At 45.0% G+C, this 26562-nt stretch overlaps 1 protein-coding gene across 6 annotated transcripts in view; it reads right to left on the bottom strand.

The window, feature by feature from the left end:
• The window catches only part of SLC6A6 (solute carrier family 6 member 6), a 96857-nt gene that overhangs the window by 55357 nt on the left and 14938 nt on the right, over positions 1-26562 (bottom strand). For 2 of the 6 annotated variants that reach the window (XM_076346431.1, XM_076346432.1), the window contains exon 1: positions 3944-4031. The exons of 1 other annotated variant lie outside the window; for it this stretch is intronic. The gene's annotated coding sequence lies outside the window, so the exon portion shown is untranslated. Of the gene's footprint in view, positions 1-59; positions 79-3943; positions 4032-26562 lie in introns of those variants that run through there. 3 more of the 6 variants (XM_076346429.1, XM_076346427.1, XM_076346428.1) reach the window with 3 other exon arrangements.

Below are 26562 nucleotides of genomic sequence, written 5' to 3'. Positions count from 1 at the left end.
CATGGGTCTTAACAGCCACCCTCCTGCGGCCCCATGCCACCCGCCCTGCTGCCTCCCACCTAAAGCTCACTGGCAGGACGTGGATTTGATTCACGCTCCCCTTCCACCAACCCAGCTGGTGGGTTGGGTGGATGCTCTTGGAGCAGGGTTTAGGGTCGGCGCTGAGCAGCTTTTTGCTTGTGTAAATCTAGACACATTGGAAAAAAAAAAGAGAGAGACTGATATAAATACAGAAGATGCTGTAGGACACCAGCCACAGTTTCAGAGTCACAGACTGGCAGCATGGTAGCCCTTCCAATGGCAGTTTTAGGGAAAAAAAAGAACAATGAAGAGTGGCAGTTTCACTTAATTTCTACCACATTATCTTATATCAATATTAGCTACTCTGTAAGCAATTTAAAGGGTATTGCCTAGAGTTCAGATGCCTTGGGATGATACTCAGCTAGCACAAATCAATTAAATCCATGGCACTACAACAGCTGAGGATTCAAGTAAATATGCATATATGGAAGAAATTCAACAAATATTAAATCACTGCATTTTCATCCTCACGCTCTTCTTCCAAATGCCAAGGACCCAATCCTGCAAGCAGCGCTGCCCAGAGTGGCATTAGAATAAACTTGAGTTCTGTATATGGAGCACTTAGGGGACTGGGCTCAGGATTACTTTAAAAAACATAACCCTGATTGATTCTGGTCACGTAAATTAAGTTAGTGATGAGAAGAAGTCAAAGGCACTAATCCTACTGGGTAATCTATTCAAAGCTGCACTTCTTAAATGATCTACAATTTATTAGTATGGCCAATCAAATAAGCATTACTTGCAAAAGGCTTTAACTACCATGGCTTTCCCATCCATTTTTATGTGTTGTAATATGGTTAAACTTAAAAAGAAACAAATCAGCATAATCTTTTCAGAGTCGTTTGCCAGCATGATTAAAAGCCTGGGTAGGGCACCACTGTAGAAACTCCCCTTACTGGTGGAACTGGCAACATTGCCATAGGGGCATTAGGGCAACGTTGCCCTGTTGCCCATTGGGGCAAAACTATAGGGCACTGGAAAATCTAGAAGGGGCAAATTTAAAATAATAGGGGGTTGCTGCTGAGTCTTGAGGTGCATTGATGAAAATCCTGGGAGCATCACTGCCCGGGAGACACGGCAGCCTGCTAAAGGGCTTGTGCCCGAGCGTCTCTTTGGAAACACCCAGCCCACAGGACTTGGCTAGCTGCCACTGAGATGTAGCTCAGTCTTGGTTAGGCAGAGTATCGATTTAAGGAAAACTCATTGAAATATTTGCAACAATTAGCTGTAAGACAAGATCCTCCCCGAGGCTGCTCAAACAGGACTGCTGCGCTCAGGCACGGGAGGTGTCCCAAGCACCCTGCAGCAAGAGTAAGCCAATCTAAAGTGTCTTCATGTTTTTTCCATGACAATGTTGCACCTCTTTTCATAAGGCATTTCACACAGACTGAAGCCTCCTGCCACAGCCCAAACATTTCACCTCTGGCATTTAAAAAAACCTCCAGGCAACCCACCCAAAAGCTACAAATTAGTGACTACCAACAAAGAGTAGCATGACAAATTTTGCTCCTGGTTACAGGAAACTAAAATAAAATACAAATGGGTAGCATTTGAAGCATTCCAAATTTCTACTGGATTCTAGACTAATATCCCTAAACAAACAAACAAAAACCCCCAGGATTTTGATCTAGCACCCCCAAGCATGCAACCACCTTCTCGGTACCTCCAAATACCACAGTGCCATCTGCAATCTCCTGCTTTATGCAAAGTATGACAGAAAATAACCTTAACACCGCACGGTAGAAGAAGCAGGTCAATAAATTAAAGCAAGAAGCGGCCTTTCCTCTCTCGGCCCGCCTGCTGGCTGGGGGTCTGGGTCCCGCCCCACCCGCGGGGCAGCACTGGGACCCCACGGAGAGGGAAAGGTGTCTGTCGCCCTCCAGTGGGTGCAGCCTCAAAGCAGCCCAAACCGTGAGAGAGGTGGGAAGGGGAAGGAACAGAGAAGGTGAGGTGCAGGCAAATAAAGAGAAGAGGGAAAAAAAAAATATGCAAAGCAGAGAAGAGACAGTTGAAGAGGAAACACGAAGATGCTATCTCTGAAGGTGCCAAAAATAAAGTTTCCAGTGTCAGTCTAACCAGGGCAACAAAGACATCCTCCCGCCACACTTGTGCTTCAGCCTCGACTTACTCCAGGCAAGGGACACCATCACGCTGCTGGCTGCCTCGACTGCGCACACATTTTGCTTTAAAAAGACCCAACACCCTTCAGGGAAATCTTTCCATAATACTCGAGCAAAGGTAGGCAATGCCAAAAAGCAGTCAGCTCGCCCAAATGCAGAGCCGGAGGTAAACACCCGGCTGTCAAAAACCGTCAGGGTTTTCACCAAAGCCTCTCCCCTCCAAATTCCACAGCAGCAGGTTTTAATGGGCTGATTTATCCTCAAACCCAAAGCCATAAAATCTAAACCGGTAGCAACTGTCATCCGAGCCCTGAATCACACAGCCGATGACACATCCCCCGATCAGGGCTGCCTCACGTTTTTGCTAGTCCAAAACTCGAAACATTTTGACATGCAAGCAATAAAAAAAAAAATTGCAGTTACCAGAATAGCACTATCAACGTAACCAGCTCCTCTCGGCACATTTTCTTAATGCCTTTCCCAATACGGTTAAAAAAAAGGGAACTAACCAAAAAACTCCATCTTTACACCTTGGCACAAACCGTGCTGGAATATGTGTGGGGTTGTATTTCTTCGTGTTTATCTGGATCGTGTCCCACTACTTTTTTCGTCGGTGCCTTCCTTTAAACGTAGCTCTTATTAAACAGCAGAAATCAGCTTTTACAATTTCTAAATACAAAGTTTTGCCACTCTCGGAGCTGCCTAAGGAAAACACAGCTTGCCTTCTGTTTCATAAATAACACATACTCTGCACATTTCTTCGCCTGTGTGAAATAAATTCTCCCATGTTCTTATATGGAAACCTTGCAAGTCCTCCCACGTGCCGCCTGTTACAGTATCAGTCAGAGATGGGCATTCATTATCTTAAAGCCAGTGGGTGAATTTTGGATCCAAGTTACCCTGAGACGAACCCAGAATTATCGCCCCTTCGCACCAAGCTGAGCTCGGTAACCTGCCCTGTGCAGTCCCCGCGTTTTTCTTCCAAGCCCCAATCACAACTTTGATTTCAGCATACCAAGGATCAACAAAATAAAAGGAAAACGAGGGGGAAAAAAGGAAGAAGCAGCCAGCGGTATTACCCACCAGGTAGGCCCATTAGCATCAGATGTAGCATTGCCTGTACCAGCCTCTTCACTTGAGGTTAGCGCACGGCAGCCAGAAAAAATACAGCAGGGAGGGGTGGGAAGGCGAGAGAAAAAGGGCAAAAATAGCCTGGGAGAGAAGCGTGCTCCGTAGATGTGCTGGAGGGCCGCCAGCAAGTGGGTAATTGCTGCAAACTGTTATCGCGAAAAAAAGTTAACGCAAGGTGGGGGGATGGGAGGGTGAAAATAACCGCTGGGGAAGAAAAAAGCCCGCAGGGGTAATGAGACAGCTGGGGAGGAGGGGGGATCGAAAGCAGAATGAATAAATAAATAAATGGAGGGGGGGAAGGGAAAGAGCGCCCGGGGGCACCCCGAGGCGGCGCGGACAAAGGGAGGAGGACGCCGCCGCCCCCGGCCCGGCCCGGTTCGGTTCGGCTCCGCTGGGCGCGGAGCGGCGCGGAGCTGCCGCCCTTTGTTCGCCGCGGCAGCGGGGGGCGATCCGTCCCGCTCCGCTCCGCGCCGCTCCGCGCCAGCCCCGCCGCCGCAACAGCGGCCGCAGCAGCAGCCGCCGCAGCAGCAACAGCGGCCCCAGCAGCAGCGGCCCCAGCAGCAGCAGCCCCAGCCCCGCCGCCCGCCCGCCCGCCCGGGAGGCGCCGGTACCTGCGTCCGCTGGCCGCGGTGCCTGCGCGCCGCTGCGCCCCTGCGGCGGTGCGGCGCGTCCGGCGGAGCGGTGCGGCGCGACTAACAGCGCCGAGCGGGGGGAAACGGTAATTTATAAGCGCTTTCTTCCTGACCTCTCGTGTCTGTTGTCTAATGAGGGAGCTTTGAGCATCACCCATCCTGCTGAGTGGAAAAACACCGGCACGGCCTCTTCTTTGCTGGGGAGGGGGGAGCCTAAAGGAAGGGGTGTGGGGGAGGAGGGGCCATGCCGCAGACGCGGCGGCGGAGCCCGGGCTGGCAGGCGGCCGCGGGGCGGCGGGGAGGGGCGGGCGGGTGCGGGGCAGCGGCGGCCGCCGCCGGGGGGGCCGCCCCGGGCCGCCCGCCTTCCCCCGCGGCGCTCCGCGGGGAGCGGGGCCGCCCCCGAGCCGGCCGGCGGGAGCCGGCCCCGCGGCTGCCGGGGCGGGGAGGGGAGCGGAGGGCTGCCCGCCGCGGCTCTCCTCTCTTTATTTTTTATTTTTGTACATTTTTTTATTATTATTTTTTATCTTTACACAAAGAGCGCCCTTCTCGCAGACAAAGCATCCCACGGCGTTGTCACCGGCGCTGCCCGTCCCTGCGCCCGGGCCCTGGCTCCGCTCCTCCGTGGCCGCTTTTCCCCCCGGGAAGGTGGCGAGGGCTCGGACTCTGGACCCGGTGTCGCGCAGCCAGGCTCCTGGGGCATTTGGTCTCGGCAGCCGTCCCCTGCTGGAGGAGGAAACGCAAGGGAGCATGGCCTGGCAGGTGCCTGCGAGACCGGGATCTCTCTGCTCTTCCCTGTCTCCTCCCAAAAGAGCAGTCCCCGGCACCGGTCAGCCGTGCTCACAGCTGGAGAACAAAGTACAGCCGGGGCCATCAAGCAGGAGAAATGAGCAGGGCAACGTTTTGTCCTGCTTTGGGTTTCACTGCACCGAAAGCCGGTGCTTTTCTTCTGCAGGCGAACGGGTACATGACTCAAATATGTCTCTGCTCTCCTACCTGCATCTCCTCTAGTTCTGTTAATGAAAGGATACAGCAGCGTACAGGCTCCCTAGGCATTTTCATATAACCCCTGCTGAAGACTTAGTAAGATCCTCTGTACTGCAAAATACCATTTGCATTGTGGGGGCAGAGTAGCGGGGAAAAGGAGATCTTGGGCCATCTGTGTTTTGCAGGAGTCCTGTGGTGCTAACCTTGCACTGGGAACAGCGGAGATGGACCAAAGAAGAGCAAACAGTCCCCACAGCCCTGCTCGCCCAGGCTTTCCCAGATACAAGACCCTACCTTCCTACACCACAAACTAGGACCACAGTCACTGGGTGACACACCTTTGGAGCCCATCACCTATGCATAGGCTGCCAGGGGATCAAATTCCATCACAGCAGCCTCCAGGGAGGTCTCTAGAAAAGGCTGATTTCCTTGGCTGGTTCATGCAAAAGCACAGAGAGCTGCACCCCTTCTGCACACTCCTTGCTGGCAGTACAGCATGCCAAATACAGTGTGCCACAGTCACGCAAGTGATTTTCCCTGACTCCAGTGCATTCTGTGATTTTCCAGTATCCAAGCTGATTTGCAAAGTGGATAGGTTTTTAACTCAAAAATAGATACAGGTATAGGATATATGCAGCTAATTGATGACATATCTCTTCTAAACAACTAATAACATGATGTAGTGCATGCTGCCACCTACAACTTCTGATTCAGGTTTCTCGTGTACTGCAGCTTTAGATTCGTAGGCATCCTTTGCTGAAGGCAGCTAGCATTTTGCGAGACTCCACGAGGGACCACAGACGCAGGCGGCTCTGGCCACATTAGGGAACGAAGCAAACCATTTCTCATGGGCGCAGCCACTTGTTCAGTTGCAGTGAGGATGCCTCGATGCAGATTAGGAACCGGCAGTCACATCGGTGAAATCTAAGTAGCGGCTGGAGCCTCATCTGTGCTAAGGATCCTGCCAGCACAGCTGTACCACTGACAGCAGTGGAATATTTTGCTCAAGTTCTCTAGAGGAATCAAAGCCTGTATTTTCTGTCTCTGGCTCTCCCTTGTTCTGTTCCTCCTCACTCATTAAAAGAAAAGTCAGCCACACAAAGCACATGGTTGCTCTCTGTGTTTAAAAAAAAATATGTTTGGGGTAAAAAACCAACAGCCAAAGCTGTTTTGAAGTCAGAGGCATGTAAACAGTACCTGGAACTAAGTGGAATAATAATAATAATTAGTCCTTTTGTGTCATAAATATGTGCATTGCTGTCTGCTGTTTCATTATGAGACAGCACAACTTCCGAGAATGTGCCTGATGAATATTTGGGGGAACTCTGCCTTCAGCTGCAGCAGCGTACGGCAAGCAGTAATGCCTCTGGCTCTCCGGCTCTCTTACGTAACTGAAATCACAAGTTAGAGCCCAAATTACAAAGCATAAGCATGTGTATAATATTAAGCATATAAATGGTGCCTGAAATTACTGTCCTTTTCCTGTAGGTCTGGCTTTATTTTTACTTCTGCAGTTCTATTGATTTCAGTGTGCACTGGTGCCATTCATAGCGTCATCAAGCCTAACCCTTAAAAACCCCACCGTGAAGGCAGCAACCCAAACTTAACTAAGGCCAAAATCACTCTTGCTACAAGTAGGTGCAGTTCAGGTGACTTGTATACCAGATCCCAAGTGTATGCAGTATTAAGATGTTGTAGAAAGCAGAAGATAATGTTCCTGTGGCTGCTTTGCAGACCAGGCAGAGCGGCAGGTTTTTGCACCCCAGCCCAAGGCGTGGGTTAGCAATCGCCTTCCTTTGCGTTTTCCCTCTTTCTTAGAGACTGTTTTTGCCATTAACATGCTGAGCTGCTTTCTGGAGTTTTAAGGTGTTGGGTGCTGATACAGTGAGCGCCTCTTGTATCTGTTTAATCCAATAACATAACTCTCTTTTAATCTCCACGTCTGGGTCAGAGGGTTTAAAAAAGACACTGGGCCAAATCCCCAGCTTGGCTACAACGTGTGGAAATCTACCGAGAAGGCATGAACGTCAGAAGAGATTCGCTGTATCTGCACCCTGTAAAAGAGGTCTCAAGGGGCAGGGATGCGAGTGCCTAATTTCGCAGATGGATGCATATTAACACAAGTGTATGGCAGAGTTAGATCAGATTTCTATCAGGTGAGGTGGATGGAGGGAGGGATATCACACCAGGATCTAAAATATGCTCATCAGCAAATTCTCATTAATTTTAAAATCGAAACGGATTTAATATTTCTTCCTTTTTCAGGAGAAAAACTTGTTTCTTTTCAATGTGTGGCTGCTAAAGGGAACATGATGTTTCATGGACACAGGCAGGGCATGAACAAGGAGGAGGTTTTGCAGGGATTGGGAAGATCTTATGTATAAACATTAAAATAAAAAAGGCAAAATTTATCCAGGCACAAAGTCCAGTGGAAATCTAGGGGACAAGTGGACAGCACTGTCTGTAAAGAAGGGTATAAGCAAGAATGGCAAAAAGATGGTCTGAATAAGTCCATCGCATTAACGATTCTCCAAACACCTATTTCCTGTACAAAGCTATATGGGGGCAACCTTCGGGGTTCCCCTGTATAGCAAAGGATCCTGAGCTTGAAAAAGGGAGGCAGATTTTGCGAGGGATTTGCACATCATGCAGTGACTCTGGATTGCAGATTTTAAGCATTACTAAATCGGGGAATGGAATTGTTGCTATTGCTATTACATACCAGGGTATCGCACTAATCCATGCAATCCACTAAGTTGCTGTAGTTTTAGTCTGTGTTTATTTTAGATGAAATTATGGCCTGGACAGTTAATTTTTCTTAGTTTATCCATTTAAATCATATGTAAATAAGATATCAAACAGAAATCAAAACATGACCTGTGTTTTTGGGACACTCCCCATCATGTGAACCTGCTGGTGATGGAGCCCTGCACCCAGTTTACAAGTCAAATTCAAAGGCAACTAAAACCCACAGGTCTTCTTGAAAAGTAGCCCCATTGGCATTAAATCCTCTGATTTTAATGCTACGGGTAGCCTCTATTGCTTAGATTTGAGACTGCCTAGCCATTATGGGGTTGTCTCCACTGGTCCTTTCCTTACATCAAGCTAATTACATATTAACTTGAGGCACTTAGCAAGTCTGAAAGGCTAGAGCGGGTCCTTTCTGAACACCAGTCAAGTTTAGAAATGCCTGTTCCTTTACAGGGGCTGATTCCTAAAGTGAGGGGCAAACCCAGAGGAACCAAACAGCCTGGAACCAAAGTGGTCACGCTGGCTTTTGGAAAAAGTGAAGAGTCTCAAGTTAATTGGCAGGAAATAAAAAACTCTCATGTATCTAAAGGTTTTCACCAGGATTTTCAAGAGCTCCTGAGCATTTTAAAGTCCTTGAAAGGAATGCACTATAGAATGAAAAATATAGGTATTAGTAAAGAATGTCTCTAAACTGAAAGCCAGCCAGTTTCATAAAAATGAGGTAAAAACCAATAACAGGTACTCTGTCTCCTGCTGGATGCTGTATGAACCGTATGTTTTGCATTTTTGAAGTCACTTCTAAACCAATGTTTTTTTCTTCACTGTTGCTGTTGGGAAAAACAGTAAAAGAACTAGGCATAAATGAGGTTAAAGTAATCTAATTAAAAAAATAAACAGCGTGCTTTCGTCTTCAATTCACATCCAGTCATTTGGGATCGAACTTTAAAAAAAAGATAAAAATTCAGAAAGGATTTTGAAGGACAACTGTTTCCCTTTAAGATTAATGATAAACATACTTGTGTGTTCAAGGGAGAATAGATCCAGTGTTACGTAACAGGATAAAGAAACAAAATCCTTTTTCCTTAAATTAAAATAACCAGTATGTGTGTGGATTTTAGTCAATCACCGAAAATTCAGGAAACCCATTTTCTTTCACAATTGCATTCCACATGCTAAAATTGACATATTGTAACTTTTAAACAGAATCACAACAATTAAAGACAAAAAAGATTTGATTGTTCTGTTTGACCACGCTTTGCTAGTAGAGGATTGTTCCCCAGGGAAAATTCTGCAGCACTTTCCCTGTGCAAAAATCCAAATTTGTGCTCATCTTTTTATTTTATGTGGCATTAGTAAATCCAGTTATTACACTTCCCATTTTTTTTCTTTTTAATCAGCTTACCTAGTACTAGATGTATGGTAACTTATCTCTTTTAATCATTTTTTGCCTGAACTCTTACATAACAGTTTTTATCAAATCTTGCAATGCCTGCCTAAATTTTCCAAAAATGGGACAAGATCAACAGGTAATGGATTTTTTTTAATGTTGGCATTGTTCTTTGCTAGCTCAATCATATAAAATTTGCAAAAAAAACCAGAAAAGAAAATAATTTTCTATCATATAACCTGCATTTTCCACTTCTGTATTTTACAAAAGCATTCATACCAGAACTTCTGCATCAGAATTTGATACATAAAGTTCCTCTTTATCACATGAATTCAATTTTCCAAAAGAAGGCAAATGATACTATTAATAACCAAGATACAAGCCCTGAAAAGGCTAAGTCTCCGAATATACTTGCTGCAAAAAAAATGTCATCTTGTTGGATCTAATTCTGGAGTCATTATCTGACACAATGCAGAACAGTTCGAGATTTGCATAGAAAGGCACTGCTGAGTTAAGGTGATATTCACTCTTGCATGAAAGAAGCATGTATGTCCTTTGCTGAGATACTCGGAGCTTTGTCTGCAGACCAAAGTAAATCCTGCTTATGTTGGCATGTCCTTGCACATGTTCACAAAACTTAACGTTTTCAGTCCTGAAAGTAAAGCTTCAAGTCTGGGCAGTTTAAGTGACATTCCCTTGGTAGAGTAAGTCCTCTGTTAGTGCTACTCCAGTAGCACAAGGTGTGCTTGGAGACGATGCACATTTTGAACATGCCTCTTCCCCTGCTTAATAACACACCCACTATGCCTCAGCTAAATATTCTGCTGCTGCATGGCCTGCAGAGAGATTTCCTTGGCCTCGCAAGCGGAACAGCTCCTGCAGAGCTGAGATGGTTACACGGGTGCTGCAAAGGCGGTATGAAAGGTGGGAAGCCATAGGAGGACGTAGGCTAGGAGGTGGGGAAGAAGTTGTGGCAGACCCACTCTGAAAGCAATAAAAGGTCAGCAGGGTCTGAGGCTGCTGTGCAGAACCACTTCCATTTCCATTTGGAGCTGGTCACCGAGCTGGGCAGGCTTGGCCTGACCACATCGCAGGTGACGGTGGGAATCACAGTGGAAAATAGTCCAGAAATTTATGGTGGTGAGCTCACTGATGCAGTCGAGCCCTCTCGACTTACGTAACTGATCCAGACAAGGCGATGGATTAAACTCACTGAAGAGGAAGAAGAGTGATCACTCGAGTGAATTCGTACATGCTCATATTTCTTTTTATTTGCTTATGGGTCCCTCTGCTCCCTTCCCTCTCAAAGTGATGGTGAAACACTTATGAAGAGTGTATAAAAAATGATTTTAAAGTACCTAGTTTATTCTGACAAATTACATTGGCAGGTGTAGGCAAACACTAAGAGAAAATACTGTAAGAAACAAAACCATTCCCAAATGCATGCTTTTACCGGTTCAGACAGATAGAGTTTCTAGCTAGGTGAATTAATGCACTGCAAGCAGAGAAAGAGCATCAAATGCTTGAGTGTCCAGAAAAAATAGAAATTTTCAAATAAACGCTGCAAGCTATCCAGTAACTGCTCATCCAGTTACACAATTTTAATTAACAAAACTGGAAAGCAAACATGTAACATAAACTTAAAAACACAGCGCTTCAGTTTTCTGGACTACCAGTCCAAATGCAAAACAAATTGCTTGCATCTGGTGGCAGGGGAGGCAGAGCCGGCTTTGGGAGCTTCGCTTTTCTCCGGCAGAGCGATGTAGCAGCATCCACTGTACTACCTGCTTATGGTGGTTCAGACAGCTCCTGGCATGTCTATGCCCACTGTCCCCTGGCACAGCCTGAGCACAAACACTTCAAGCATTGCCCGCACGCTCCGAGGAGGATGCCTTGGCTTTCACCTCCGCGGCAGCACGTCGCTCCGTAGGGCAGCAATATCACTGAGGAGAGGCCAGCGGCTTGCAGGCTTGGGTGACCTTGAGCCTCCCTAAGCAGATACCTTTTCTGGGCCTTTGGCATGCTCTCAAGTGATCTTTCAGCCAGAATCTCCGCCGCCTAAAATAAATTCAGCAATATTCACTGCGGCATCCCTGCACTTCTCTTTCGGGATACCTGACTCTTATCTCCCAACCTGGGCGGATGCAGGTTTTGGAAAGCTTACCCGGGTGCTTCCTGGGCAGCGAGCTCCTGACCTGGCCTGAGGCCAGGGTGACTCACTTGGTGGTGTTACGAGGAAAGGCAGAATTTCAGGGAGTTTTCTTGCCTGTCCCTATATGCTAATGGTGTGCGTATCTGCCATGTTGTTTAGAAGCAGCCTTGACAATGGTATTTTTACAAAGTGTTTCCTCCCCGCCTCCTAAAAGAGTGACCCATTGAGCAAGAAGAGAAGCTGGAGTGGGGGGGATTTCTTCTCTGACCTTTTTCAAGCCTTCAGCATGGGGCCTACAGGAGAAGGGGCTGGCGGTGAGGGACAGAGCTGCGAGGTGGCACACCCCCAAGGAGCCACACAGCTCCAGAGCAAGCAAACACAAATGCTAAGGAGAAAAAAATGACCAAAAACCTGTGCACTGGCAGCCTCACCCTGCCTGGCCAATGCACATACATGCACATTGTATTCTCAGCCTTCATCTTGAAGGCCCAGCATATCACCATTGAGTCTCTCCTCTGTAAAAGCCCAGCCAGAAATAGAGAGTTGACAGGACTGATGGACTCAACCCGGGATTCAGGAGCAGCCACCACTTTGTGTTTGGCTCCTTACTGGTTTTAGAAATACTTCTGTTTCTGAAAATCATGAGTTATTTACTGTTCCCTAAAAAAATTACATCTGATCTTCCCTTCACATGTGGTTAATAAAATTTGCTAACAGTTTATTTAAAATGTCTATCTAAGCAAAGTAGCATGTAATCACAAAGCTGCATTAACATAAAGCAATACACAACATGAGCTTGTAAGGCCTCCGTCAAGCTACCCCAGGACTCTTTCAGTTACCTCGGGCTCAGGTTTGTGGGGTGCACAGGAGCCCCTTTGCCCCACTTGGCCCCGCAGCTGTTATGTCAAACACAACGCAAACCGGTAATGACTGGTGTCTTTGTCTCCCTGAGATCCACCGACACAGGAGATCACATCGGGATCCTTCCAGTCAGGCAACTATGCATTCAGCTAGGACTGCCCCCATAATGGGCATGTTTTCCCTGCCCGGTACCCACTACTGGTCCCGTGAATCAAGAAAGTGAAGCGCTGGATGGGTCCAGCGTACGGCCAGGTGGCCTTACCCTTCCCAGCAGGCAATACCAACCCGGCGTTGCATCCTTGCAGAGAGCGGCTGCTACCTGTCTCTCCCAGCCAGAGCAATCCCGCTTTGTTGTCTCTATACCCAAGGACGTGGAGAAGGGAGGGGGGAAATGGGCTCAGCACGAAGCACTAGAAATCCAGCTTTGCACCTCTAAATCTCTTTGGCCAATGCTAGTCAGCTCTGATTTGTATCCATGCTCCATCTTATCACTTGCTGATTGTTAAATGGGCCACAAACAGTTAATATTTTGTGCATGGTTGGCCACAAGATGCCTGTAGCACCACGCAATTTTCTCTTACTGTCTGTGTCAGCCAAAGACCTGAAGTTTTCTTATTTTTACTCCTTCATGTTTGCCTGTCGGGCTTGTTAAGTTCATGGAGGGAAGTGTGAAAACTTGTCCCCAGGCTCCCACATTTCCTTGGGAAGCACATCCTGGCGACCTGTGGAGCAGCCAAAGCAGGTTTGGGATGCCCTCAGTGCTCACAAAGACACCCTTGGTCTGTGTTGCCCCGCAGCGAGTGCCAGTGGGGGGGACATCGGCGTTGAGGCTGGGGGAGCTGGCAGAGGAGCTGCATGGCCAGGCTGGGTTGTAGCAGCGATTGGGCATCATCTGGAGCAGCAAGGCCCTGGGATTGCCTGATGACAGAGCTGAATAAATCACTGAGCAGAGGCACCCAGTGGAGGGTGTGGTGGACCCCTGGGAGTTTTTCCATGCAATTCCCCCAGAGATCCTGTGAAGCCATGTGGAGGGGGGTATGGCGTTTATGGAGGCACATCCACTGGCCTGCAGGAGCTCCGGGCGCAGACACCATCTCCAACCAGAGCAGCGGACACTGCCACATGCCCATTCCACCTGGCCTGAACTCAGGTTTTCCCCTCAAGCTGAATTCATGCCACCCCAGAGCTCTTGGCAGCTTTGCAAATGTTGCTGCCTGAATTTCACTTCCCTACTGGGAGACTAAGCTCCCAGTTCTCCCAGTAAGATACAGGTTTGAATCCAGGTCATATTTCTGCTGTTCTCCACCAGCATCACAGCTGTTTGCTCCAAACATGAAGATATTTTTGTAAGAGCAAAAGCATGAATTATTTCATACTTGCCTCAGGATGAATTTTCAAGGGTACTGCGGAGACTGTTTCCGCAACAAAACGGGAGCTCTTCTCCTGCTGAATTGTTCATGTTACTTTCATGAATGCTAGAAAAGAGGCTGGCTTTTTTAAAATGTCAGCAGATACCTGGAATGGGAATTTGTTTCCGTAAATCCTTTGGAAGCTATTGTTGTTGATGTTGTTGTCTAATCTGACCGAAAGTTCAATGTGGCAATTTTTATTAGACCTTGCTTTTAGGTATAGGCAATTAGCTTAAACAAAATGTCAGATAGGATCTCTGCTGTGTTTGCAATGCCTGTTGCTCTGATTCTTACCTGGTGGGAAGTGGCTTTGGAGGAGCACAGCCACATCTTTGTAGCTGTTTACATCACATTTCTGACAGAGCTCCACCCAGCTTTCCCCATTTGTACTTTGTTTTTCATGAATAAAGGTCATGGCATTGGCATCACAAAAAATATTGTTGCTGTAGAAGGAATGCAGCTGTCCCCTCTGGGTTATAAAACAAATCGCATGACAGGACAGTAATGCACTCAAACATCGGCAGGGCAGAAATCAGAGATAGAAGAGAAGCCTAAGACCCGTGGAGATCTCTGCAGACCTCCAGCATCCCACAAGTCAGCTGTCTCCCTGCCCGTGCTGGGCCGCTGCATACTGCATAGTCTCTTTTGCACAACCTAGTTTTAAAAGTACCCCAGGTGTTAGCAGCAGGTCTGTTGTGGGTACCTGCCTCCCAGCCTAACAGGTCACACTGCTGGAATTCGTTTTCTAATAGTTAAAGGGCGTTTTCTTTGCATTGATGTCATACCATTAGTCCAACACCTTCCTGCAACTGTTGTTGGGCCAGGGGACATGGTTACAACACACCTGGCCCCCCTGTGGTGTGCTCTACAAGGAAGTGCTGTGGCAAGGGCACCTTCGTGCCAGCAACTAGTTTAAGTCACTGGCTTGGGTGGGACTCCGACTTCATAGAATCATAGAATCATTAAGGTTGGAAAAGACCTCTAAGATCATCGAGTCCAACCGTCAACCCAACACCACCATGCCCACTAAACCATGTCCCTAAGCGCCGCATCTACATGTAATTAAATACTTCCAGGGATGGTGACTCAACCACTTCCCTGGGCAGCCTGTTCCAATGTTTAACCACTCTTTCAGTAAAGAAATTCTTCCTCATGACTTGGTTGTATCCCAGCTACACAAAACATCTTTTTGGCCATGTTGTATCTAGATCAGGGGATAAACGTATAGTAACTACATCCCTTGACTCAGCTATAAAGTAAATGAGATCTTTCCCATGTTTCTGTATAAACATCCACACTGACCTTTGTGTTTGTGCTTGTGTCAAAATCACCACTTGTCTTTTGGTTCAAAAGCCATTCTTCTAATCTTTCGTTATGGGTGAGTCTCTCAAGCTCTCTGATGTTTTCTCATCCTTTCAGTCTGCCGATACTTTCTAGCAAGGTGATATTTTAACTAGCTGCAATATTCCAGGAGTAATTTCATCACCAGTGCTTGCAAAAACACAGCCCCAACTTATGGTCCATGTTTTTATGATTCTCTTGGCATATACCAAAATCTGAATTGTTCTGAGAATATGAGGGAAAACCAGCAGCAGTTGCTGTATTATTGTTACAGCCAAGGTCACGCGACAGCCAACGAGCAAAAGCTCAATGTCAAAAGCACTGGGAACACTTTTAGCAGGAACACTACTCAAGCAATCCCCAATTCACAGAATTCAGTAGGAAGTGTATTGGAAAAGAAACTCCAGGTTAAGCAGATCTTTCCTTCCCAGGATCACACCAATACAATTGAGTAGTAAATCAAATTCTACAAAAATAGTTGGGGATTTTATTAGTAAACAGCCTAGAGGCAAATTCCTTTTCTCGCCTAAAGTCTCATGGAAGATATGTTTGAAACTGAGAATTGTTTGAATAATAATGAATACTAGTTTTTACATGGTGTTTTAGCGTAATCCCAGAAGTTATAATTTAAGGAGTGCAGATCTTCCTTGTTGCAAAGCCCTCAGGATTCATGTGGCAATAGCCAGTAATCAGATAAAATAGAAGCAATTAATAAAGTATTTCATCATTAGAAAAATTTCCAACACTGGAAGATTTTGCAAATCACCCAGCAGGTTTTGCACATCCTCTGGCATCTGAGATTCTGTCAGTAATGAAAGCTAAATGAATGGTGAATACAAGTATAAGGCTTAAAACAATGTCACACAGGCTCAGTGTGCACAGGAATAGTATTTTAAGGGAGATGTTCAAATTTAAACAAAATTGTTTCTTTTCTTTATAAAGCAGTCTCCTCTTGATTATTAATAGAATGAAAATTGCCTCAGAAATAAAGAGGTTTTTAAATATAAGACCATCACGCTCCCATATTCCATTAGCATTGACTAAGAAGTGGTTGAAGTTACATCCCCATTTAAGGTTTCCACACCTCGTAGTACTTTGCATTGTATTTCCTCCATGAAGTTTCATAACTTCTGCTAACCTTGTAGGCCTGGGAGGCCTGCAGAGCACATCTACGCTCTATAGGAAGTGGTTTTGGTGTTGCTTTAGCAACCTTAAATCAGTACTGAGTAAGCAGAGGTGCTGCTCAGCAGAGAAATAACATCAAACTCTTGTCTGTACATCCTCATAATTATTAAGAATGGAGGCAGCAGTTACAATGATGAAGCCTAATACCCTTGAAGGAAATTGCAATTCTGTCTCTTTTATTCCTCCCCTATGTTTCAATTTGATAAAATTTCTAGTCCTGGTGCTGCTTGTTGCAGTGCATTCTCGGTGACTAGGGAACCATTCTTTCCTTTGCTCACAGTGTCCCCAGAGATGAACTAAGAGTGGATAACAAATCCTTTGTGACTCTGTGGTAATGTAAAGGGAGACAGTTCTCACCCACCAGAGAATACAGGTCCTCTTTTACTTTACTCGGGAGCTGACTGCCTTTTGGGAGAAAGAAATTAATCCTCTTTTTTTTTTTTTTTAGGTTTTTAACGTGAAGCTCCTTTAATTCACCCTTGTAAAGCATTTGGGGATCATCTGATGAAAAGTCCTAAAGAAACACAAGGTATCCCTGCTGCTTGGGTTGCAAAGCTAAGGCTCAAGCTCTGAAAAGAGAAGTGTGCTTAGAACAAAGATGTTTTGAACACAAAACCAAATCATGGTAATTCACGCTGATAAACACTCATCTGCCTGCTGCCGTTTACATTTTTCAAATACACATGGAGTATTGTCGAGGACCTTGGCTACCTTTGTCTGTCACCGAGCCAAGTCCATTCAAGCTTTCTTCAAAACTAGTCCCTGCTGCCACTCAGGTATTTCTTGCTGTTGCTTTTGTTGCCATTCATCTTTGAATTGTTTCCAGTCTGCAAGCATCTTTCTGGTACCAAAACTGAACAGAATATTTCAGGCAGTCATCTAAGTGCTTTGAAAGAAAGTCTAAAACTCCATGACTTTTACATAGTCAACCCATATTTCAGACCTTGTTTTAGGTCTACACAAGAAAGGCTTTGCCATCTTTGATTGGGTTTGGTTGTTTTTTTCCCCTTTGGTTTTGATTTTTTCCAGTTTTCTGGATAGATTTCACACAGCTTGCCACCACAGCTCTAGTGGACAATAAAAAAATGTATGGGAACTCCTCCAAAGTACGTGTTTGCAAGGAGTGCTATGCCAGGAACATCATTACCGGAGTCCCAGTAACTAATCCAGAACTGATGCCATAACTTTTATGTGTACCAGGGGCACTGAAACCCATGCTGAAATACTTGGCAAGTCTGCCCTTAAATTAGGATATATTCTATTGATATTGGCTACGATCGACCACAACATTCCTTGGTTTTGAGGTAGTATTTCTGAAGGGGGAGGGTTTGCGATGCCAGTTCTTGTCATATGTTTTCCTGTCTCACCCTACCTCCAAGCCCAGCTAATCTGATGATATCCAACTGTCCTAATGAGCTGCATCTACTTCTAGACTGAAGCGTTGACAGCTGCCTGTCCTATTGCCAACAAAAACTTCTGAGACAACTGTATCTCATTCCTGCAAGTACGCAAATTGCTTAGTTTCCAGCCCAAATATGAGACATAATGATACTTCTTTTCATTGATCCAGGTCTAAAAAAAGGTGTGTCAAGAATGCACTCAATCGTTTCCTCACGTGCAGTTTAATCCCTCAGCTGGAAATGAGGTTTCTGTCTACTGGTTACAGAGGAGAAATCAAGGGCTCATGTCCCTTACAGCAGAGGTACAGTCACACAGACTAAGGTCAGTGAGAAGGACATGTTCCTTCAATTAATACTGGCATGTGTTTACTTACATTTTTATACATTGGTAATTCTTCCATTTGCTGCTCTTGGATTCAGAGCACATGGCAAGAGCTCCAGCTTGTTCTTATTCAGGTAGGATTTAACACCCTTAAATCTTCACCAAGACCCAGCCCATCTCATGCGCATGGGATTTGCTTTCTTCCCCACAGATAAGGCCCAAAGCTAATGGACCCGAAGGCTCATCAGTTTTTTCTTCCCCTGGACTGCAGGTCCAGAGCACCGAAACTGGGTAATAGGTGAGCAGGTAAGACCAGGCTCCCAACAGGCCATTAAAAACTAGTCACAGCCTTCTAGAGAGAAAGCTATCTAAAACAAGAGACTGAATTTGCAGGAAAAATTTTGTCTTGGGTAACTTCAGTGTCCACAGGAACAGTATACAACAATCCCCAGACAAAGATGGAGAAGAGACACAGAGAAACGCTGATCTTGATCCAAATGTGGTCAGAATAAATAGAAGCAACATCTCCACTGACAGCCGATCAGGGCGACTAGTCTCCAGGCAGAAATAATAGTTTTCCTTGTCAAAAGAAAAACCCATGTCTACCCTCTGCCCCTCATAACTTTTACAACTTGCCGGATTCCAGGAATCATGGAAAACACTACTGAGCCAGGGGCCAAGGAGCAGCAAAACTAGGGGAAGCACATCTAGTCCTGGCAGACTCCTGTAGCAGCCCAGGTCACCGGCGTGGCCTCTCCCATGCCAGCGTTCCCCACTCTCTTTTCACAGCTGAAGGTAGGACCCATTTCTTCAATTCAGCTTTTCCTCAGTAAGTTCCTCACACACATACAAGCACAAAACCTCAAGACTCTTATTAAGATCAGGCTGGGAAGGAAGAAAGAGAGAGTTTGTTATTGTTCTAGGGTTTTTCTTTCTTTTTCTTTTTTTTTTTTAAATTCTTGGGATGTGCTCAAATATTACGATGGTGGAGACCATATAAGTAGCTAGATTAGAGCAACAGACATAACAGTGGTATTGGATACAGAAATAGCAGCCATTGCCAGTTCCATGGAAAGAGAGGACAAATGAATAAACATCGATCATAACATCTGAAACCACCAGGCTTGGAAAAGCCTCTTTATTTTAGGAATAATCCACTGAAAGATGCCAGGGCTAGATCTGACCAGCTCTGACTTCTTCTCAGGAGTATAATTGCCATTGAGGAAGAAAAGCATGTTTGAGGATGGATAAATCCAGGAACCTTCTATGCCATAATCTTTTAGTCACTAAACTCTAGGGATAAATACAAGGGTTTGTTTGCTTGGTAGGGCTTATTTTTGTTTTTATTTTAAATCTGTAGTTTCTCCTAAGCATTTTTTCCAGATGTTTTTCATGCTGAAAAATTGCATGCAGTCCCAGGATGATGTACAAATTGAATGCAAAGGCAAGCAAAAAATTCAAATAGGTCTATCTCTCAGTATCTCTTGAGTACAAGATGGTCTCACCTCTACAGGACATCCTTCCCTGTTAGCAGATCTAACACACCATCAAGAATAAGGCAAGGAAGAATCCAGAAGGAAATGGTAAGCATGTTGACCAAATGTCAGTGCAACTACACTATAAATCCTATGCCAGCCTACGGGGCTGGAAAGGTATTTTCAGTGTCTGGTGTTATTTAGGAAGATGTTTCTGAAGGAACACAGGCTGTGCCATTCCAGGGAGGGAGGAATTGGCTTCTTTAGAATTACTGAAAACTTACTAAATAAGAAGCTTTCTGTATTTCCTCACAGCAGGAGACAAATCATTGCAACACAATTAGAAAAGCTGGAGGCTGAAAGAAGAGAAATTCTCTGATTTGACCCGAGTTCCTTACATTATAGCTGGTGTGTGCAAAATGCATCTGGGTTCTGTGAAGTGCAAGATACTGAGTATCTCTCTCTGCCTCAGCACTATTTTGAGCTTTACATTGAGCTGAATGCTCAAATCCTGGAAGGTGGCATTGGGAAGCCAACCCCTTGGGACATCCTTGGTGTCAAATTCTTTGAGGATACTTGAGTAGACTATGCAAAGGGATCACTTAATGTGTCACAGGGAGGTGACATTTACCTTCTATAGGGCACCAAGAAGACCATACATTATAAAACTGTGGCCAGTTTTGGCTTCCTCAGCAAAAGACAAGTACTAAAAAATAAATCCAAGCATAACTGCAATGCAGTTTTAAGAGGCTTGAGATACTGATTTAAGATGGGGATGCCTAAAATACACATTAAGGGTGAAATGCCAGCACCATGAAAATCAGCAAGAAAATCTCCTAGGGACTGTGTTGGGACTGTATCCATACAGTTTATCCAGACAAAGACAGTATAAACATCAGAGGCTCAATTGTCCCTGAGCTAACAGTGCTCAGTTGTTTAAGCGCAGGAAACGGCCCACCCTTTTCCCACCTTTGTACACCCAGGCAGGGGTCAGACACAGTGTAGCTGCCATAAGGGCAAGGCTGATCCAAGTTAATGTCTGGCATAGGGTGACTGAGGCAAGGAGATGGCAGAGCTGCCGCCCTGGAGCTCTCCGAATGATTGCAGAGGCAGCCACAAATGGGGTAAATGTACGGTCAATCTGTGAAAATGCCCTGTGGCCGAGCAGCTACGCTCCACCAGTTGTCTTGGAGAAACTGGCTTAAACCACTGCTCAAGACGCAGCTTGCTCTCTTAAAGTATAAAGTCAATACTCAGGTGAAAGAAAGGTTTCAACAGTTGCCCTTATAAGGGGAAGAAGTCCAAGGAAGCAAAAGCACCACTGCCATCGACACAACACATCCCACCTCCTTCCAGTATCTTTTACCACCATAACACGATCCGCAAGTAGCTGTTTTTAATTCAGCATTGAGGTGATTTCATCCTTCATGTTCATTATCTGAGTAAGCGAGTACATACTTCTCTCGTCCTTCATATCTATCTTGATTATTCACCTTTGGTAATGGAACATATAACAGGAGAGGGAAGGTGTGAGTTCACTGCCAGGGAGTGCCTCCACAGGCAAAATGAAATGCAGGTACGAAAATCAAAAACTGTGATGGAAGAGAAAACTATCTTTTCATTTTTTCTTAACTTAAATACTCAAGGCAAAATAGCCGCCCAGTCCTCTACAGGAGCTCTCCACAGGTTAAGTGTTGTGAAGCCCTCATCTTGGGAGTAGCGGGAGGAGGCATCAGAGCTGAATTTCCATGCTACATAGACATGCACACATTTAATCCGGTTGTGGTTTTCTTAATATGCAAAGATCCTAAAGTCAGCTCTGATTCGACTCATCAGTTCCAGCTAATTTTCAAGCTAAGGGCTCTAATAAGCAGACTCAAGAGCATCTGGGCAAATTTAGCTCCAACCAATTTGCCTCTAGAACATCCTTTGAATACATTTGCATAGTCTGTGTTCACAAAGCTACACAAAACATGCTTTGCCAGCTGCTGGCTGGGCCTGTCAGCCTGGCATGCTGCTGTCACTGTTGAATATCTGCTAAAGCCTTGACAAAGTGCTTACAGTCATTCACCTTTTCTTTAGTTGATATTAAGTGTACCCCTGTATAATGGTGTGCGACAAATGTCTGAAATAACGATGACTTAACCACTGGACAGGCAGCGTGCAGGCAGGGGGCTCATTGCCCCACGTCACCGTGCCGCAACCTTGACCTAATGATAGGATATCTGAGAGTAAGAATGTAGAGCAGTCACTGCCACCCGGACTTGGCTTTCCCACTGCAGCACAGTGCCAGATTTGATAGTGTCTTTGGTGATCCAGGCACATGCCCATTAAGACAAGTTTATTTTAAAGAGGTCAGGTAGGAGCTGATGGGTGGTGGGAATCTCTTAGCATTCCCAAAACAGGCAGCGTTTGAATGAACAATCTACAGATGCAAACGTCAGCAGATGTATTGGCAATACCCTGTGCTAGAGTCTTCGTGAACTCTGAGTACTTGCTGTTCGGTGCCTAATTATAGTCCCTTCATTACTTACAGCACGTTGGGATCTAGTGATCCTGGTCAGATTCGGAGTCCCTTTGTGCCAGGTGCTGCACAAACACAAATGCCAGTTCTGGTAGATCACACAAGCTAAGGCCCTGCAAACTCTTACCCATGTGCTGAACTTTCTGTACAGCTGTAACTTCACTTGGATCAGTCTGATCTGTGCAGATATGCAGTTCTATTGTGTTCTAGTTCATTATTTAACATCTATTGAACTCTCTGCAACTGCTTAAAAGCATAAAGTAAATCATGCGCATAAATGTTTGTAGAATGTGGGGCTTAATAAAGACCAGCAGCAATATAGGCAGAGGAAAGCTTGAGAGAGAGGGAAGATAAAAGTAACCATAAAGGGAACTTGTGATTACATAGACTAGCTACATACATAATTTGTGGTCTTCGCGGTTTGGGAATTCTGTTTGTTTGCTTAATGTAAATGAGCAAGAGAATTTAAAGAATCTCTGCCACCTACTGAAGCCGAGAACTGAAATGTTGTAGGCCTCACCCAGTGCATTTATAAGTCCTTCCTTGTTCAGCAAAACACTTGGACACGTTTTGCACTCTAACAGGAGACTACCAAATAGTGTTTTTTCTGCAAGAACTGGGGGCCGCTTGCCCGCAAAGTGCAAACCCAAATAAACATGCTGTCCCCCAAATACTCCTGCACAACGAACATAAGGAGGGAGGAGTCCTGTGAGGTTTGGGGGTGTTTTTTATTTCAATATTTGTGAACTCTTTTCTGCATTACTTGACTAGCTCTAACCAAAAGTCACCTTTGGGAACGTTCTGTATTCAGAGTCTAATTTAGATGTACCCAATTTAGATGCAAGTTCTCACCATGCATCACTTTCAGAACAAGTTTCTTTGTAAGCTGTTGACAGAAAATGTTTATAGTCCTATTATACTCGAGTAAAAAATGCGAACTGAGTAATGGATGTAATATCTTTTCCTTCGGTTTACTGGTGTTTATATCCCTGTTGTGCAGTTTTGTCCAGATTTTTTAAACAAATTCACTTTGTCTTGACTCATGCTTTTTATTCTCCATGAACAGTTTAACAAGCTGAAGTTTGGAGAGTTTGCAGAGTGCGTCTGTTTTGGAGTGACAGTATTTCCAGGGAACCAGGATTCCTAAAACCAATTATGTTAATCAGAAGTGTGTTGTAACTCCTCTGCTTTGGGAACACTGAGATAACAGGTCACCTTTAACTTACTGACACACTTTGAATTTTGACTACTGAATACTTGCAACAATCTACGCATCGAGTATCAGCTGTTTGTAGCACTCGGCAAACAGAATAAAAAAGGTCAAACTCTGAATGATTTTTTTATCAGCTTTCTGCAGGTCTGAAAGTCTTATTTAACAAAGAGTTTCTATACTTGCTGAAGTTAAGCATACACTGAAGATAAGCGTAAGCCTGAAAGCTTTGCTGAATTCATACTCGGTTAGGTATGTTTTTACAGTTTTTGCTTAATCTGGGCCACCGCTAACAGCTGAGTAGTGATACTGAGTGTAACAACCGGGACTCCAGGGAGGGTGTGGATGCTATTTTTGACCCACTTAAATTGATTGCTATTCAAGTTTTGTGTCAGTTTCAACACGTTACAAAGACACAGAGACTCTACAAACAGGCCCAAGTTATCTTTTTGCTTTAATGACACCTCACTTTCTTATAAGTCTCCAGAGCCCTTTAGCTTTTTACCTTGCCTGGTGGCTTTCTTTTCACCCCAGCATGCCAAGTTGGCTGATCTCATTGAATATTGATATGTGAAAGGAACAAGCCTTCCCTTTATTCAACATGGGTCTTTTTTGCTCTTCCTGGCATTGGATCATTATTACGTCTGCAGGGAGGGTTAGCTTTTAATCTGCGTGTTATTGTAACGTGTCTCCATCAAGATAGAGGCATGCCCCAGCAGGACAAGGTGCTGTGAAAGTTCAGGTTGTTGCTGTTAGCTTCCAGCAAAGGAAATTATTTTTCAGCCACCCATGTTGAATTGCCAGTGGCCAACATGGAAACTTTTTGTCGAACAGAAGCTACCAGACCATTGATATTTACAATGCCTAAGATGTAGTCCAGCCAGACCAGCAAATCAAAGGCCGAATATTGAATTTCCTACTGAAGGCTTGATCTTGTTAAGCTTGACTTGCCTAAGAAATCTTCCTTCATGATATTAATCCTATTGATTTGAACACGACCAAATCCTTTTCCTACTGAAATTCCCCCTGAATAGAGTGAGGAGAAGCCAAAACTTGTGGATTACACCAGTGAAAGAATATGCTATGAGCGGGCATTATGGGCTTTGGGAGGAACAGAACAGAACACAGTACACAATTATAAATCACAGGATCATGCTCTTAAACCAAACACAGAGTCCTTACAAGCTTTCCTCTGAAATGAGTGGGAGGGAGGCTGTCAAGGCTAAGTCAATGCTGTATTGCAACACACCCTTGCCATAACTTTGGTTGACGGTTCTCCCAATGTACCTGCCTGTGGATAAACCACACTTTCCGAAGGCTTTTGTGACCTTCACATACATACCTTGCTCTTTCCAACAAAAGCAAATGAAGCTCCCAGCTCACGAGGAAAGACACTTAAGATTATGACAACCTGCTGACACACATGATAAAAGTGTTTTTTTCAACTCAAAATAGCCAGAATACCCCTACGAAATATTCTTTCTCACACAACATGCTGTTTTCTCATTATGTGTGTTGACATTTTTCAGACTGACCTCAGCTAGATATTTTGTTCCGGAGTCCCCATTTAGTGGAACATTTAAACAATAACACTTTGAAGCATGCTCAGTCTCTCTTTTGAAGTCCATTCAGGCTCTGCCCTAGGGTCAGCAGGCGCATTCCAGCAATGATGCACGGACCATCTGCTGTACAAGTTTAAATCCCACTGGTCCTATACCTAGAGGTACTAACATGTTGCATAACTCGCACTGAAAAACAGCCTGTCAGTGCAGATAGGGTTTGGATTTATTCCTATAGTTCTCTTATCCTCCCGCTGGAGGGCCTGTGCACAGTAAACTTTGAGTGTGGTTTCTGGGGACTACAGATTAATGAGATAAATAATAAGAAATGACATTAAGTTCTTGCATTCAAAATCTTTTTTTTTCCTTTGCCCATCTACACCCTGGCTCTGTGATCCCCAGAGCTCGCTGTCTGGCATCTCATTTAGGTGCCTTCCTATTCCAGACTTCTCACTTAGGTGGGCTCTGGCTACGTTACCCGAAATAGTGGTCCATGGCTTAGTGTCAATTGCTGAACAAGGGAAAACCAGGATGGTGCAATAAGAAGGGTGAGTTTTCCAAGACAATGTCAATGATTCAGATGACCAATGGCCATTTACTTGGGTAGGAATCTGGCACCAAAAGCATGACAAAAATCTCTGCCAAAAAATGTTTTTGTCTATATATTTTATCCATTGTGCTTTAATGTTAGCTAGTCATTATTAAACTTAACAATGCATTGGCTAAGGTTAACGTATTTCAGACACAAGCACTGTTGGTCTTATTGATGCTATGTAAACATAGAGGAAGGAGTGGTCCCTGCCCTTGGGAGTTTAAAATCTAAACTTGGACAATACACTTCAAACATATGGTATATCCTGCAGGCTGAATTACCAAACTTCAATCAGCATTAGCCTTAACAATTAATTTATGTTGCACATATGTTCTGCATTTGGGGGCATTAGCCCTGATGGGCTCCTTGAAGGAAATGTGAGTGTATGTACATGCTGACCTTTTAATGATGGCAGAAGGACACAGCAACGAGCAGGAGGAGGCCAGTCAAGACCTGTGGGATGGAGCATGGCACGAGGGTAAGAACGGAAGAGGGACATAAATAGCGTACCAAAGAGGGAGATTTGGAAGTCGTGTAGTGTAAGCGAAGGAGAACAGCCGTAGCAGAGCAAGTTTTTCAAAGCAGCTCTAGCACTAGTTGAGCACCAAAATAAGTGGGCACATTTCCATTTTTGAGTATCTGTCACTTATTTAGATGCCTCCTTGGAAACTGAGCTCTCTGGAAAATCTGTCCTCAATGGTGGGTGCTGAGCACTAGACAAGCTGGCCTGTTCGTTTTCTCAGTATGTGGTTCATCTGTTCTAAGGAACAAGTCCTTCTGGAAACGTAAAAAAAAAGGCAGAAAGAAGTGTTGGATACAGAAAAGCACGCAAGCTGCCTCGTGGGCTAATGATCAAGAAAGGCAGAACAAGCAAAATTTCATAAATCAGATGAAGTCAAATGTCTAGCCACCAGGACCCCTTACAAACATTGCAGTAGTCCAGGAAAGAGGGTTAAAGTACTGAGGAGGAGTCAGAAGATACAAATTGGCTGATTGGCTTCATCTCCCTGCTCAAAATGTTCTTACCTCTCCAAAAAAAGAAGTGGAACAGGAATATCTGCCCCACTGCCCTACAGAAGAAAATTGTAAACATTAGTTAGGATCAAAATATGGCCTCGGATGGAAGAAGCAGTCCATGGGGTTGAAGGGAGATCCTCTGAGGCTTTCTGCCTCCACAAAACAGAGTTGAAAACAGCATAATGGAGCATGAAGGGACACAAAGCTGAAGAGCTTAATGTGGGACACAGTCCCATGTACGCAGAAATCCAGCTCCCAGCTGTGGAGGGCCATAAATCCCCCTGTTCATTAGCCATGCCTCACGATGGAGTGTGACGTAGCACTAGTGGTGGCCAGTCAACCTTTTAGTTAGACCTCCTCAGACCTTGCTGTCACCTCTGATCCCCGTGAACCAAAGTGGTTACCTTTTACATAATGCACCTCTCTCTT

This window comes from Aptenodytes patagonicus, chromosome 8 (assembly GCF_965638725.1).
Source record: "Aptenodytes patagonicus chromosome 8, bAptPat1.pri.cur, whole genome shotgun sequence".
Lineage (NCBI taxonomy): Eukaryota > Metazoa > Chordata > Aves > Sphenisciformes > Spheniscidae > Aptenodytes > Aptenodytes patagonicus.
Note: the sequence above shows the minus strand (reverse complement) of the source record. Positions and strands in the feature narration are given on the sequence as shown.